At 43.3% G+C, this 15,708-nt stretch overlaps 3 long non-coding RNA genes across 3 annotated transcripts; 1 reads left to right on the top strand and 2 right to left on the bottom strand.

Moving 5' to 3' along the window:
* Positions 1 to 1,388: 1,388 nt before the first annotated feature.
* Positions 1,389 to 2,782, bottom strand: LOC109488302. Its single transcript, XR_002141337.1, has 3 exons — positions 2,677 to 2,782; positions 1,778 to 1,925; positions 1,389 to 1,424 (listed from the first exon to the last, which is right to left on the bottom strand). It is a non-coding gene; the product is annotated as an uncharacterized LOC109488302 (long non-coding RNA).
* A 2,388-nt stretch (positions 2,783 to 5,170) lies between these two features.
* LOC109488300 lies at positions 5,171 to 7,827 on the bottom strand. Its single transcript, XR_002141335.1, has 4 exons — positions 7,705 to 7,827; positions 7,153 to 7,300; positions 5,900 to 6,035; positions 5,171 to 5,619 (listed from the first exon to the last, which is right to left on the bottom strand). It is a non-coding gene; the product is annotated as an uncharacterized LOC109488300 (long non-coding RNA).
* A 1,430-nt stretch (positions 7,828 to 9,257) lies between these two features.
* Positions 9,258 to 11,549, top strand: LOC109488301. The gene is made up of 4 exons (XR_002141336.1): positions 9,258 to 9,380; positions 9,787 to 9,934; positions 10,463 to 10,598; positions 11,219 to 11,549. It is a non-coding gene; the product is annotated as an uncharacterized LOC109488301 (long non-coding RNA).
* Positions 11,550 to 15,708: the final 4,159 nt, after the last annotated feature.

A 15,708-nucleotide genomic window follows, 5' to 3' on the forward strand; every position in this document is an offset into this window, starting at 1 on the left:
CCCGCAGGCAACCGAAAAGAAAACACATTTTTCATTCACAAGTTCAGATCATTCAGCACTGAATACCTCCATGAAAAGTGGAGGTAATTCCAAGGCGCATTTCCATATAATGACATAATTTCAAAATTTTCTGTTCAGAAGTTTCTAGTGTTTCTTTACCGCACAATGTTTATGGACGGAGGAAATGACAATAACTTTATGGTCAAAAAAAGCAGAGTTTGGAGTTAAAAGCAAAAGGACCCAAATAGTGCCTGGGTGACTCTGAAAGCGGCACTTTCTGCCGTGAGAAGGGCCAATCATGGAGGAATGTACCTTCTGGCCTCTCACACCAATGTAGTCAGAGACAAAGGGGTGGTAGCACATAAAGTAAGGCGCTGGGGCAATTATAGATAAACAATGGACGCTGTCATCATTCAGAAAATATCTGGAGGGCCACTAAATTAAAAGACGCCGACAGTCAGGAGGGTGTGCACTGTATTCTCTGTTCAACTGACATTTCTAGTGTTTCTTTACCGCAGAATGTGTATGGACGGAAGAGATACCTTTGACTTTATTGTCAAAAGATAATTTTGAAGTCGAGAAAAAAGAACCATCATTCTACAAGTCCTACTTTACACAAGGACAGAGTCACTGAAGGAGAGAAAGAGACGAATTAATTCATCCAAGGATGAGTTTTATTGTTTCAACATTGCGAGTTCGACACCCAGCGTGACTACAGCATTCACAGTAAATAAACAACGTTTGTAACATGGAAATTGGAGCCGGCAATATACTAGTACATGTATAACAACACACGATATGACGGTACGTTTACATGTAGCTATGTTATGTACGTGATATGGCGGTGGTATTGTGTGAACAATGTTGTGAACACAGACAATAAAGCTGGTACGGTGCGTTACGGAACCTGGGGATATAGGACTCCCCTCATGCACATACAGGTATGACCGAAACTATGCAGAAAGAAGTCCTCACAACTGTTACATGTTATATGTTGACCCTACATCAGACGGAGCTGGGTTTTGTTTATGACGTGTCTGCTAGCGGCGGCGACCGGGGTGCTCAGCAATGGTGTGCGCGGCTGGGCGTGCTCTCCAAGCAGAGGTAGGGTTTTGGGGTATTTTTATCGTGTTTTTAGGCTTTTTTTGTCAGGGTTTTTCTTTTGCACTGAATTTTTTCCCACCAAGTTAGGGTTGGGTAAAAAAAATCGGTGCAAAAGAGAAACCCTGACAAAAAAAGCCTAAAACACGCTAAAAATACCCCCAAACCCCACCTCTGCTTGGAGAGTAGGCTGGGCGTGCTGACTGCATGGCGCTAGCAGTAGCTGCACGTCTTCCTGCATTCGGTTTCCATGAAATGGCTTCTCCGGCCGCACTTGTGTTTGTTTCTGTTACACCTATAGGCTGAAGCTGTATCAACACATCCTGTGAGAGGTGGAAAAACAAAGACTAAGTCAATGGCTTCCAACACATCGTCTCGTCACGCTATCAAAGGCATCATTGCGGAGTGGAGCTAGCCTGTACCAGGCACCGCGGATCGCTGGAAAAATAGTAGAAATTGTCCGAAATAAAGGAATAATACCAGGGGAGTTAGCCGGCCAGAGAAGCTCCATTTTGCGACTCACGGAAAAAATGGATCTTCTCTGGCCGGCTAACTCCCCTGGTATTATACCTTTATTTCGGACAATTTCTACTATTTTTCCAGCGATCCGCGGTGCCTGGTACAGGCTAGAGTGGAGTAGATCTCACAGTGAAGGTGGAAGATCGTTTCGACTCACCTTGGCGCTTCTGCAGCACGTCCCGAAGCTCCAGGATCTCCGCTTCGATGTCCTCCAGCAGATCCGTGGGAGCGGCTTGGGCGGACATGACCACCAGGGCGGCTATCGCCAAGGCAACCAGCACTGCGGAATTCATGGTTCTCTCCGTCTAATAAAAAAATCACGAATCAACGTTAACCTTGTGTTGTATAGCGAGCATTAACGACGTTTTTTCTTCACAAATACAGTTTAAATGCATCAGAACCAGGGCTGCTACAGCCAAGCCAACCAGCACTGTAGAATTCATGCTTCTCTCCGTCTGATAAAAAACATGAACCAACGTTAATCTTATGTTGTCCAGCGGGAACCACGTTTGGGAGAGAGAAACACAAACATTTCACCCTGTAGCTGTCAACTGTGGGAACAGTCTGTCTGTCCACAAAACTTGTCCGTCTCTATAAACGGTCGCGTTTCTGAAGGTTTGAAATTCAACTGTAGGATCGAAAACTTCATGCCCCTTGCCAGCGGAACCCCCTCCGAAAAAAAGTGGCTAGTGTTTGGCGGAATTTTGCCGGGGTCAGCCACAAACAACTTTTTTTCTTGGACAAAGTTATCTTTACAGTTTTACTGCGGTTCAGCATTGCCGAATAGTTCCGGTGGGAAACAATCCACTCGGAATTTAAAATGGCAAAAGTCTTGAGGTTAAATGACTCTTTGTGGTGGCATGCAGAGACAAAATTAGCTCCTTGAGACAAGTGCAACAAAAATTTACAAGTCACAAAGTCTAGCTCACACTAGCGTAGAATTTAGTTAAACTTTCGGAGCAGATGTTTCTAAATGTTAACACATGTACAGGCACTACACCGACAGGCATAGGCTATTAGCTGCATGGTAGTGTAACTGAATTAACTCGGACATACCTTAGGTAAGTTCCTGGCGTACTGCGGCAGATCTCGTCTGAAGATGTCAGAATGGCTCGATAAAAAACTGGAGACGCGAAGCAAAATATATACTGTTTCGCACTGCAATTAAGCAGATGAGCTATAATGGGTACTTCTTATTGGTTGGTTGCTACACTTGTAGTCGCGTGATAGTCTGTGATTACATGTTGCATTGTGTTTTTACTCCGTGAAGGAGGTCAGGACCTCCGGACGGAGTGTTGTAATCGGCTGATTTTTCATGTTCGCAGTCAAAACACTGGGTTCTCTTTGTGTAATCGGCACGCAATTTTATACGCCGTCTGCGGGCATGCCCGTGTTGATGCACGAATGTGTATTTTTGCCGTTGCTGCTTTCGCGGTCAATGTAATATCGCAGACGCACCCCTACAATTACGAGGCGAATTGGAATGGTCCAGAAAAACGCGTTGTTTGGAATAGCAGTGGGGTTCAAAAATGTTCATGCAGATACGGGGTGGTTTTTATAAGTGGTTCCAGATGTTTTTGCCCATGGTTAAGAGATGCCAAGTTTTTTGGAAGATGTTCGCAGCCAAAACGCATTCTTCCGTACGTCGCATTTCTGTGTAATTTCGCATGTGGTGTTGCATTATGTCCGGGATGATGCACGTCTTTTTATTTTTACCGTAGCTGTTTTGATATTGGAGTAAATGCTTATTTTCGAAACATCCCCATTTCTTTGAAATGGTTTCGTCCGTTTATGCAACTGTTACTGCGCTAATGACGACCAGTCGCGCTGTCCTGATACACCGCGAATGTGCGAGTGTTCCCTGTAGACAGTCCCGGGAGTCATTTTTTTGCACATTCCAGGAGCCAAACCAAAATACGTTCATGAATCGAGTCCAAAAAACCGAAACGTGAAAATCGGATGATCGGACCTGATGTACATTTCTCTTTCTATAGATTGTACACACAATACACACATCTTTAGATAATCTGGCCATGGCAGGTTAAAAAAAAAGTAACCCTGAATCATACTAGATTAGCGTAAATGCATGTTAATGCGTTCAAAACAAGAAAAAAATTGTTTCCGGGTATTAATCTCTTGAATCACGGCGCTGAATATTGACGCAAAAATATTTCGGGCATCGCGCGCCCTTCCCGCGTCACGTGTAGGCATCTCGCATCTCTGATTGGTTGTTGCGTCTTAAGATGACTGAGCCGACGCGCGTTTAAACAATTTTTCTTTGTTCGATTTATCACACTTCACAGAGAATTGTCGCCAATGGCTACTTCTTTTTGTTGCAATATATAATACTTCACGGAGAATTGTCACCTATGGCTTCTTGTTCTAGTTGTGGCTGATAAATGTGATTGATCAGTTCTCAAACAAACGTTTGAAAAAAGCCTAGCCAAAGGCGCATTCCCATCTAATGGCCAATCGAACCACCCATCAGAAAACAGATGTGTTCTTTTATATCTACAATAACTGAAAAACGAGAAGTTGAATTTATATAACGATAGTTAGTTGGTTTTATTTGTATCTTTTATATTATTTGTGTCCTAATTGTAACTGTTATGAAAAAATCAAAGTTTGAAGAATGTTAATGGACGCTATAATGTCCATGTTGGGGTCATTTTTGGTGCGCAACTGAACCGTGACGTTGGTTTTTATTGTCCAAACAGTACCTTGCAGTCGCAGCCTTTATATGGTTGAATTGATGCAGGGTTTCACATAATTATCACATAATCAATACAAATCACAACAATCAAATGATACATATAATACACAACAATCAAATAATACACATATTTGTTCCACAATCTTTTGTGGAACTGTCGCAAGGGTCTGCGCGGCTGCCATTCGGCGCCACAAGGTGACTCAATACGACTTAAGTTAGGTACCCATTCACACCTGGGTGGAGTGAGGAAAGTCGTGTTAAGTGCCTTTCCACGTCGGGGCGCATATCCAGACGCAGGTACGAATCGAACCCGGGTCTCCCCACTTCATAGTCGAATGCTCTAACCACTACACCACCCGACGCCACACGACGTTAGTCCTTATGTTTGTGGTTGAAGGTGATTTGAACTGATCCCTTTCTAAAATGAAATGAACTCTTTGGCGTAGTCTCCAAATTCTACCCAAACTTTCACACATATACAGACGAAAGGAAAACTACTCTTCTCTTAACATCTGAAAACCCACAAATTACAGAAAAAGTGGGATCCTTTGTCTTCCTCTGTCTCCAAAAAAAAGTCAAACCCAGTAGTTTTTACTAGTAGTTTCATAGTAGTTACTAACACATGTAGTTTTTATATGTACCCTTTGTTTGTTTTTAAACTATATGCTTCTCTTCTTTCTCTGCAATTAGCCCTCGGGCATGAATTTGCAATTAACATTTCTAAAACTAAGACTTATCAGACTAGTTACCTACTGACTCCTCGAGAAAAAAGAACCATCATTCTACAAGTCCTACTTTACACAAGGACGGAGTCACTGAAGGAGAGAAAGAGACGAATTAATTCATCCAAGGATGATTTTTATTGTTTCAACATTGCGAGTTCGACACCCAGTGTGACTACAGCATTCACAGTAAATAAACAACGTTTGTAACATGGAAAATGGAGCCGGCAATATACTAGTATAACAACACACGATATGACGGTACGTTTACATGTAGCTATGTTATGTACGTGATATGGCGGTGGTATTGTGTGAACAATGTTGTGAACACAGACAATAAAGCTGGTACGGTGCGTTACGGAACCTGGGGATATAGGACTCCCCTCATGCACATACAGGTATGCCCAAAACTATGCAGAAAGAAGTCCTCACAACTGTTACATGTTATATGTTGACCCTACATCAGACGGAGCTGGGTTGTGTTTATGACGTGTCTGCTAGCGGCGGCGACTGGGGTGCTCAGCAATGGTGTGCGCGGCTGGGCGTGCTGACTGGCTCACATACCTAGTGGAAGAGTTTAAAAAAACGATGACAAAGTTTGACATGACCTTTTATTGCTTGTTATGATGTTATGCCATTTTAAGTCGGGGTTACTGTTGGATAAACATTGTACAAACTACAGCTACAGAAGCTACAGATAAACTACGTCGGCCGTCGGGCGATCCGACTCGCGGTCGGGCCGATACCCAGGGCGATACGGAATACCCCGTGCACGTTGTATTCTATATGTACAGAATACAACGTGCTGAACGGTATAGAAGCTACAAGTGTGGTTTCAACTCACCTCGCCGCTAGTATTCCTCGTCCCATTCGTCATCAACACAGGCCACACGTCTTTTTGCACCTTTGTTGCATTAACGGATGGGATCTACACAGATGTTGGTAACCCGTACACGTGTATGACGGATTGTCATTACACCCTGTAAGGATGGAAAAACAAAGACTAAGTCAATGGCTTCCAACAACGCATCGTCTCGCCACTCTATCAAAGTAGATATGGAGACTAAGGCTACGGCCTGCACAGTGGACACAAGCTGGGTATGGTTATTTGCCATTGCCCTCATTATAGAAGATATAAGTTATTTGAACTGGTCACCAAAATGTTCCCTAACTTTATTAACCTTCCTGACTACAAAAAAACTGCATTTCTACGAAAACCTCCCAATTTATACATTTCGCAAAATGTCGGCCATTCCATACTCCACTGCACACAAAACAGAAATCAAACCAAACAATAACTATATCAAAAAAAGCATTAGAATTACTTATTATCATTTTTACTGTTTCTTATTTTATCTTCCAATCCTATCTTCCAATCCTATGTTCTTCCAATCAGCTCTTGGGCATGGATTTGCAATAAACATCACCACTACTGTTGGATATAACGTCGTACAGACTGCAGCTGTACGGTACAGGACCTACAGATTAACTACTGTTGGATATAACATTGTACAGACTGCAGCTGGTACAGGACCTACAGATTAACTACTGTTGGATATAACATTGTACAAACTACAGCTGTACGGTACAGGACCTACAGATAAACTACTGTTGGATATAACATTGTACAGACTACGGCTGTACGGTACAGGACCTACAGATAAACTACTATTGGCTATAACATTGTACAAACTACAGCTGTACGGTACAGGACCTACAGATAAACTACTGTTGGCTATAACATTGTACAGACTGCAGCTGTACGGTACAGGACCTACAGATTAACTACTATTGGCTATAACATTGTACAAACTACAGCTGTACGGTACAGGACCTACAGATAAACTACTGTTGGCTACAACATTGTACAGACTGCAGCTGTACGGTACAGGACCTACAGATTAACTACTGTTGGCTATAACATTGTACAGACTGCAGCTGTACGGTACAGGACCTACAGATTAACTACTGTTGGCTATAACATTGTACAGACTGCAGCTGTACGGTACAGGACCTACGGGTTAACTACTGTTGGATATAACATTGTACAGAGTACTGTTGTACGGTACAGGACCTACAGATGTGGTTTCGACTCACCTTGGCGCTTCTGCAGCACGTCCCGAAGCTCCTGGACCTCCGATTCGATGTCATCCAGCAGATCCGTGGGAGCGGCTTGGGCGGACATGACCACCAGGGCGGCTATCGCCAAGGCAACCAGCACTGCGGAATTCATGGTTCTCTCCGTCTGATAAAAAATTCACGAATCAACGTTAACCATTGTTGTCTAGTGTAGTCGTATTAACGACGTTTTTCCACAAATACAGTTTAAATGCATCAGAACCAGGGCTGCTATAGCCAAGCCAACCAGCACTGTAGAATTCATGCTTCTCTCCGTCTAAAAAAACATGAACCAACGTTAATCTTATGTTGTCCAGCGGGAACCACGTTTGGGAGGGAGAAACACATTTCACCCTGTAGCTGTCAACTGTAGGTGTCAACTGTAGTCAACTGTCAGTCCACAAAACTTCTAGGTCTAGCTCACACTAGCGTAAAAGTTAGTCAAACTTTCGGAGCAGATGTTTCTAAATGTTAACAATACACCGACAGGCATAGCTGCATGGTAGTGTAACTGAATTAACTCGGACATACCTTAGGTAAGTTCCTGGCGTACTGCGGCAGATCTCGTCTGAAGATGTCAGAATGGCTCGATGAAACACTGGAGACGCGAAGCAAAATATATACTGTTTCGCACTGCAATTAAGCAGATGAGTTATAATGGGCACTTCTGATTGGTTGGTTGCTGAACTTGTAGTCTTGTAATAGTCTGTAATTACATGTTCCATTGTTAGGGTTGGCCTGAGGCAAGATATATCAAACTCTTTTAAACTGAACTTATGCAGATGGCAATAATTGGTCCTGCTAATTGGTCAGTAGTTTTGCGGTAGTCTGTAATTACATGTTACATTGTGTTTTTCTAGGTGTGGCTGATCTTTGTGATTCAAAAGTTCTCAAATAACCGTCTGAAAAAAAGCCTAGCCAAAGGCGCATTCCCATATAATGACTTAAAATTATGAAATTATGTCATTATATGGAAATGCGCCTTGGAATTACCTCCACTTTTTATGGAGGTATTCAGTGTTGAATGATCTGAAATGAATGAAAAATGTGTTTTTCTCTGTGGCCTGCGGGGAATGAGAAGTCCACAGTCTTAAGTTGGAAAAACCTTCCTATTTTAGTATTTCTAAATTATAATTATATTCTATTGGACCTGGGGAGATAGTTAATACATACTAACTCCAGATCCAGCCTAGACAATTTCATGTGCGATAACGTGTAAGAAATAAAGGAATAAAAGTACACAGATGGAAATTGTATTGAAGAAGTCTTGCACGCAAGCGCACACTATAATGGGTACTGCTGACAGCAGCAGTTTACGGTAGTCTGTAATTAAAATATAGAAATACATTTATTGTACATTTTCCTCATTGTGAACTAAGAACAGGTCACGGTAAATAGTGATGGTAGACTAAAATGTATCTGTAGTAAAACTACATATGTACAGGTTCTGCTTCGATCTTCTCGCTTCTTAAAACAGTTGTACAGTAACAGTAAGAACAGGTGGAGCATACATACGTTATAGTACGAAGGATTTAGCAGTTCTCGAACAACCGTTTGGGAATGGCCCAGCCTAAAGGCACATTCCCATATACTAGTAATACATTTCTTTGTACATGTAATTATGATGTGTTTCCCTGTCCATATGTGTACTTTTTATCCTCTATTTCTTCATTTTCGCACCCGAAATTGAAGCGTCTAAAATACTAATATTTTAAAAGCAAGATCATTCAACACTGAATACCTCCGTGAAAAATGGACGTAATTCCAAGGCGCATTTCCATATAATGACATAATTTCACAATTTAAAGTCATTATATGGGAATGAGCCTTTTTCCAACGGTTGTTTGAGAACTTTTGAATCACAAAGATCAGCCACACCTAGAAAAACACAATGTAACATGTAATTACAGACTACCGCAAGACTACTGACCAATTAGCAGGACCAATTATTGCCATCTGCATAAGTTCAGTTTGAAAGAGTTTGATATATCTTGCCTCAGGCCAACCCTAACAATGGAACATGTAATTACAGACTATTACAAGACTACAATTTCAGCAACCAACCAATCAGAAGTGCCCATTATAACTCATCTGCTTAATTGCAGTGCGAAACAGTATATATTTTGCTTCGCGTCTCCAGTGTTTCATCGAGCCATTCTGACATCTTCAGACGAGATCTGCCGCAGTACGCCAGGAACTTACCTAAGGTATGTCCGAGTTAATTCAGTTACACTACCATGCAGCTATGCCTGTCGGTGTATTGTTAACATTTAGAAACATCTGCTCCGAAAGTTTGACTAACTTTTACGCTAGTGTGAGCTAGACCTAGAAGTTTTGTGGACTGACAGTTGACTACAGTTGACACCTACAGTTGACAGCTACAGGGTGAAATGTTTGTTTCTCCCTCCCAAACGTGGTTCCCGCTGGACAACATAAGATTAACGTTGGTTCATGTTTTTTTAGACGGAGAGAAGCATGAATTCTACAGTGCTGGTTGGCTTGGCTATAGCAGCCCTGGTTCTGATGCATTTAAACTGTATTTGTGGAAAAACGTCGTTAATACGACTACACTAGACAACAATGGTTAACGTTGATTCGTGATTTTTTTATCAGACGGAGAGAACCATGAATTCCGCAGTGCTGGTTGCCTTGGCGATAGCCGCCCTGGTGGTCATGTCCGCCCAAGCCGCTCCCACGGATCTGCTGGATGACATCGAATCGGAGGTCCAGGAGCTTCGGGACGTGCTGCAGAAGCGCCAAGGTGAGTCGAAACCACATCTGTAGGTCCTGTACCGTACAACAGTACTCTGTACGATGTTTTATGTCCTACCTGGGCCGCGATTACGTTCGATACGGGTGTTCCGGCCCGTGTGATAACTATCCGATCTTCCACCTTCACGATGACAGGGTTTTTTCTAAACAGGAGAATAGGGGAGCTGCTCCCTCATGTAACCAGCCAGCTCCTTCATATCAATTCTCAGATTGAACCCTTAGTGGCTATTTACACACCATTTAGTCTTTCTCAAAATGGCATTTTTCCAGTAAAGATTTAAAAACAATACAGCAATGTATTCTAGCATTTCACACCGTGTTACTCTCATAAAAATCCCCCCTTAGATGCTTTGCTCCCCCTCGGATGCTTGCGATCTGCTCCCTCATGCTAAATTTTTCTAGAAAAATCCCTGTGATGAAATCTGCTCCACTCCGCACTGATGCCTTTACTAGCGTGACGAGACGATGTGTTGGAAGCCATTGACTTAGTCTTTGTTTTTTCCACCTCCTCTTACAGAATGTAAGGACTCGCCTTTGATGTCATGTGAGAGAAACCGACACAGGTGCCAATCAAGCTTCAACATCAGAATGAATTGCCCAAAGACGTGTGGCCGTTGTCCCGGGATGGGACGGTGAATGGGAGAGGCGGCAAGGTGAGTTGAAACCACACCTGTAGGTCCTGTACCACACAGCTGTAGTCTGTACAATGTTATAGCCAACAGTAGATAATCTGTAGGTCCTGTACCGTACAGCTGCAGTCTGTACAATGTTATAGCCAACAGTAGTTTATCTGTAGGTCCTGTACCGTACAGCTGTAGTCTGTACAATGTTATAGCCAACAGTAGTTAATCTGTAGGTCCTGTACCACACAGCTGTAGTCTGTACAATGTTATAGCCAACAGTAGATAATCTGTAGGTCCTGTACCGTACAGCTGCAGTCTGTACAATGTTATAGCCAACAGTAGTTTATCTGTAGGTCCTGTACCGTACAGCTGCAGTCTGTACAATGTTATATCCAACAGTAGTTAATCTGTAGGTCCTGTACCACACAGCTGCAGTCTGTACAATGAGCCAACAGTAGTTAATCTGTAGGTCCTGTACCGTACAGCTGCAGTCTGTACAATGTTATATCCAACAGTAGTTAATCTGTAGGTCCTGTACCACACAGCTGTAGTTTGTACAATGTTTATCCAACAGTAGTTTATCCAACATCATAACAAGCAATAAAAGGTCATCTCAAACTTTGTCATCGTTTTTTTAACTCTTCCACTAGGTATGTGAGCCAGTCAGCACGCCCAGCCGCGCACACCATTGCTGAGCACCCCAGTCGCCGCCGCTAGCAGACACGTCATAAACACAACCCAGCTCCGTCTGATGTAGGGTCAACATATAACATGTAACAGTTGTGAGGACTTCTTTCTGCATAGTTTTGGTCATACCTGTATGTGCATGAGGGGAGTCCTATATCCCCAGGTTCCGTAACGCACCGTACCAGCTTTATTTTCCATGTTACAAACGTTGTTTATTTACTGTGAATGCTGTAGTCACGCTGGGTGTCGAACTCGCAATGTTGAAACAATAAAAGTCATCCTTGGATGAATTAATTCGTCTCTTTCTCTCCTTCAGTGACTCCGTCCTTGTGTAAAGTAGGACTTGTAGAATTTTAATGATGAATCTTTTTCTCTGATTCAATTATCAATAAAGTCAAAGGTATCCCTTGGTGGAACTCGCTGTCACCAAGTACAGTAGGGGCATTGTCATTAGATAGCTTTAAACAAAGTCTAGAGTTAGATGTTCAAGGGCTAGGTGTAACAAGTCGATCGGTGTAATGTAGCCAGCTGCCGCCGCGCCGCGTGCCTGCGAAGCTGTTGTGTTACGCCGAGGGGCGGTTATACCGACTATACCGATACAGACCCAGTATTGTGCATAGTAGGGTTCGATATCTTGATAGGGATGAATGTATGTACCTTTCCGCGATCTTGTTTCTGTGACCGGCCCTTATGCAACCCCCCTTGCACCCCCCCCACACACACACCTTGCACGACGTAAACTCACTCACCTTTCACCTTGTCACATCCTCGTCTGGAGGGTCTGAGTCTGTGGTCGCATCCAGCACAAGTTTCCTCCATTCCTCTCTGCCCTTTCCCATCTGTGTGCGGTCAGCCAGGGACCTGCCTGTCCAGTCTCTGATGTCGTCTACTCTTTGTTGTTGTTGTTGTCCATGTTTAACGTCTATTATGTCGCTAGACGTGGTCTCTTGGTGCACAGTTTTGCTCTTGGTTCAGTTCAGAGTTCATTTTCTCTCTAGGTAGTAACACTTGGTGACTCGTGCTTGTGTGATGCTGGGAGTGTTTCTAGGAGAGCACGTCGAATCGGCGCGTACTCTCGATGTACCGGGAGAAGGCTATTAGTACATCTGCTTGTTCGCTCCTTCAGGAAGGCCTTCTACGCATCTGACGGCCTCCCTCTACTCCTGGTTTCATAGATCCGTCCTGGTAGGATTTGGGTCACACCGACGGTCCGAATTACTGTAGTTTCCTCCTCTGATCATCATGTGTAGGACTCTTGCACCACGCTGTAAATGCACAGACACGTGCGTTAGGAACTCTCACCTGTCCTGAACACCTGATGGCACAAAAGAAACTTAATTACGCTCGTGCAGATTAGACATCCAGGTAATAAGATAGGCCAAAAACAGTTACAAACTAGAGTTCCGCGGTCTCATACCTTCGCCAAATGATGTTAATCTTTATGGCTGACAAATATAGATTATTCCCCCTGATTGTGCAGATAGGATCCTCATTTCCATGAATTATATCAGTCTTCATCATATTCTCAACCAAAAGACAGTCTTATATTAGCAAACAGTGCCATTCTATTATTTCCTCATAAATTATGCAAATAAGGTCCTGATTTAAATACATTATGTTTAATGATGTTTACCTTCACTGAACTTTCAAATACCACAAGTATGAAATTCCAGGCAGTTATCATTACAAAATTATAACATTTTCTCATTAATTATGCAAATTAAGTCCCCATTTACATAATCAATATCTGCCTGTGTTTTTCTCCTTCTCAATTACCAATGTCACAAGCTTCAATAGTCCTATCATGGAATGCAGCTGATTTATAGAATATCTCCATAAATTATGCAAATCACATCCACATTTGCATAATTGTCACAAAATCATATCAAGCATCACGCAAGCTACCTACATACCAAAAATCACGACGATCCGTCAACCGGTTCTTGAGTTATCCTGTTTTGAATATTTTCAAACAGATAGCCCTGCAGTTCCAGAGCAAGCCGCTAGGGGGCCCAAACTGACGTCACTTCTTCCCCAGCACAAGAGCTACCTACCATCCAAATTTCGTCACCATAGCTTGTCTAGATCATGAGATATTAAAACCGGAAGTTCAGCTGCAGTACCATAACAAGCCGCCAGGGGGCCCAAAATCTAATCAAATCGAGCTCTCATCAAGACCTACCCACCTACCAAATATCAAGATAATTCATCTAAGCTTTCTCGAGTTATGCTGTTGACACACAGACACACACACACACGGCCACGAAAACATAACCTTCGTCAATTCTTGGCGAAGGTACTAGTAATAAACTCAAGCAACTGGATATGGTTTTGGAAACGGTCAGACGTTTCGGGTAGTATCCAGAGTGTCCAAAATCATATCCAGTTGCTTGAGTAACTGTTTTTGGAGAAACTTAATTACTTGCTAATCCGTAAGTCGTTTTTCTCTCTTCTCTGGCCGGCTAGGGAGCCCTATAGCTAGGCTCTGCCAGTCCGACCTGAGCTAAGACCCCGTTCACACTCAAATATTCGGGTTTACTAGTACTAGTATTCAACCAGTTTGAGATGGATATAAGCAGCTGGTCTGTGCCCAGCGTCACATAACCGTGTACTCTCCAAGCAGAGGTTGGTGGGGAATGATTGTTACCTTTTCATATATGCCTTAAACGATCTTCCGGACCCACCAACCTCTGCTTGGAGAGTACGGCGATTGGAGCCAAACGGTTTCACGCGAAGATGAGAACATCTACAGTAAGATCTGTACTCTCAAAGCAGAGGTTGTGGGGAATGATCGTTAGCTTTTTATATATCGCCCGTTTTTTGTCTCTACCTTAGGTCGCGCCGCGATGGACCCTAGTCTCTAACATACTAACTACGCTGGCTATATATATAGGAGAATATTTGTGATGGCCCATGTGATTCTCTTTTTTGCCGAATTCTACGATCCGTATTCCCGTAGAAAGGCCTGGTGGAGGCTAGGCCAAGGCTTGGATACTTACTCCATTTCCGACCCTAGGATCTGCTTGGAGATTACGGATTTGGGCCAGACGGTTTTCTGTTATTTAATATCTAGCTCCAAACCCCGTTTTGGGTGACAATAACTTGTGATACATAATTAATCACTGGACCGTTTTGTGCACTTGTTTCCACACAGGAAGAGCAGCTGTTACGGGTCGGATGAGCGGCATGATCAGTTTCCGCTTTCTGACATCCTCTGTAGCCTCAAACTAGCCTATACCAGGCTTCGTAGCCTCTACCAGGCACCGCGGATCGCTGGAAAAAATAGTAGAAACCGGCCGAAATAAAGGAATAAAACCAGGGGAGTTAGCCGGCCAGAGAAGCTCCAATTTGCCACCTTCAAAGAACGTAGCGACTCCGTGTGTCGCAAAATATAATAGAGCTTCTCTGGCCAGCTAACTCCCCTGGTATTATTCCTTTATTTCGGCCAATTTCTACTATTTTCCCCAGCGGTCCGCGGTGCCTGGTAGAGGCTATAGGCTTCGGGAGACGGCTGGAAAGAGTAAACTACACTGCCTGGCCAATTTGATACTGTTTTTTTACCATCGAAAGGGATCTGCTTGGAGATTATGTAGCCTCCACCCAGCCTATACCAGGCTTCCGGGGAGGCGGCTGGAAAGAGCAAACTAACTACGCTGGCTATATATAACGTTAGTCTCTACCAGACTTCTTTTGCGGGCTGATCAAATCGTAGAAATCGGCCTAAAAGGGGTATTAATTGGCGAGAAAGGTTGCCGGCCAGAGAGGGGCCAATTTGATCGTCGATGGCCGGCTACCTTCTCTCGCTAATTAATACCCTTTTAGGCCGATTTCTACGATTTATTCAGCCCGCAAAAGAAGTCTGGTGGAGACTAATACAACGTTATATAGGAGAATATTTGCCAGAGGAGTTTGGCCGCCTCGTAGATTTGACTAGCCACGAAGGAGTCTGGTGGAGACTATATCCTGTGATAACGGTCCTTTTTTCTTGTAAAACGAGCTTCGAAAAAAAAACGGCGATTCATACGATACTCAATTATCCTGATTCCCCCCAGGCTTAATTAATGGAGAGATTCACCAAAACAAAATTAAAATTTTGCCAGAGGATTTCTTCGCCAAACAGAAAGATCTAGTGTACGATATAAGGCCACACCGATTTAATTTTATGGATGACATCCGCGCGCGCATTGATTTTCGCCCGATCTCAAGAAAAAAAAAAAAGATCACGTATTCCGAGGCTCTGGCCTGGCTTTAGGCCTGGGTAGTGCATGGTGGTGATAACTCTGGTTGACGGCAGCCAGGCTACCGAAGCTCCAAGACTCAAGAACTCAGAACATACGTACAGCAGTGTCGATTCATATATTCCGCAAAAATCCAGCATGTGTCGGCCTGTCGTATACGTCGCTATGTAATGCGCCAAATTCACAATACCAGGTTTGTATTCCTGTGGTTTTGT

The sequence above is a fragment of the Branchiostoma belcheri genome, unplaced genomic scaffold, assembly GCF_001625305.1.
Source record: "Branchiostoma belcheri isolate BF01 breed outbred unplaced genomic scaffold, Haploidv18h27 scaffold93, whole genome shotgun sequence".
NCBI classification, from domain to species: Eukaryota; Metazoa; Chordata; class Leptocardii; order Amphioxiformes; family Branchiostomatidae; genus Branchiostoma; species Branchiostoma belcheri.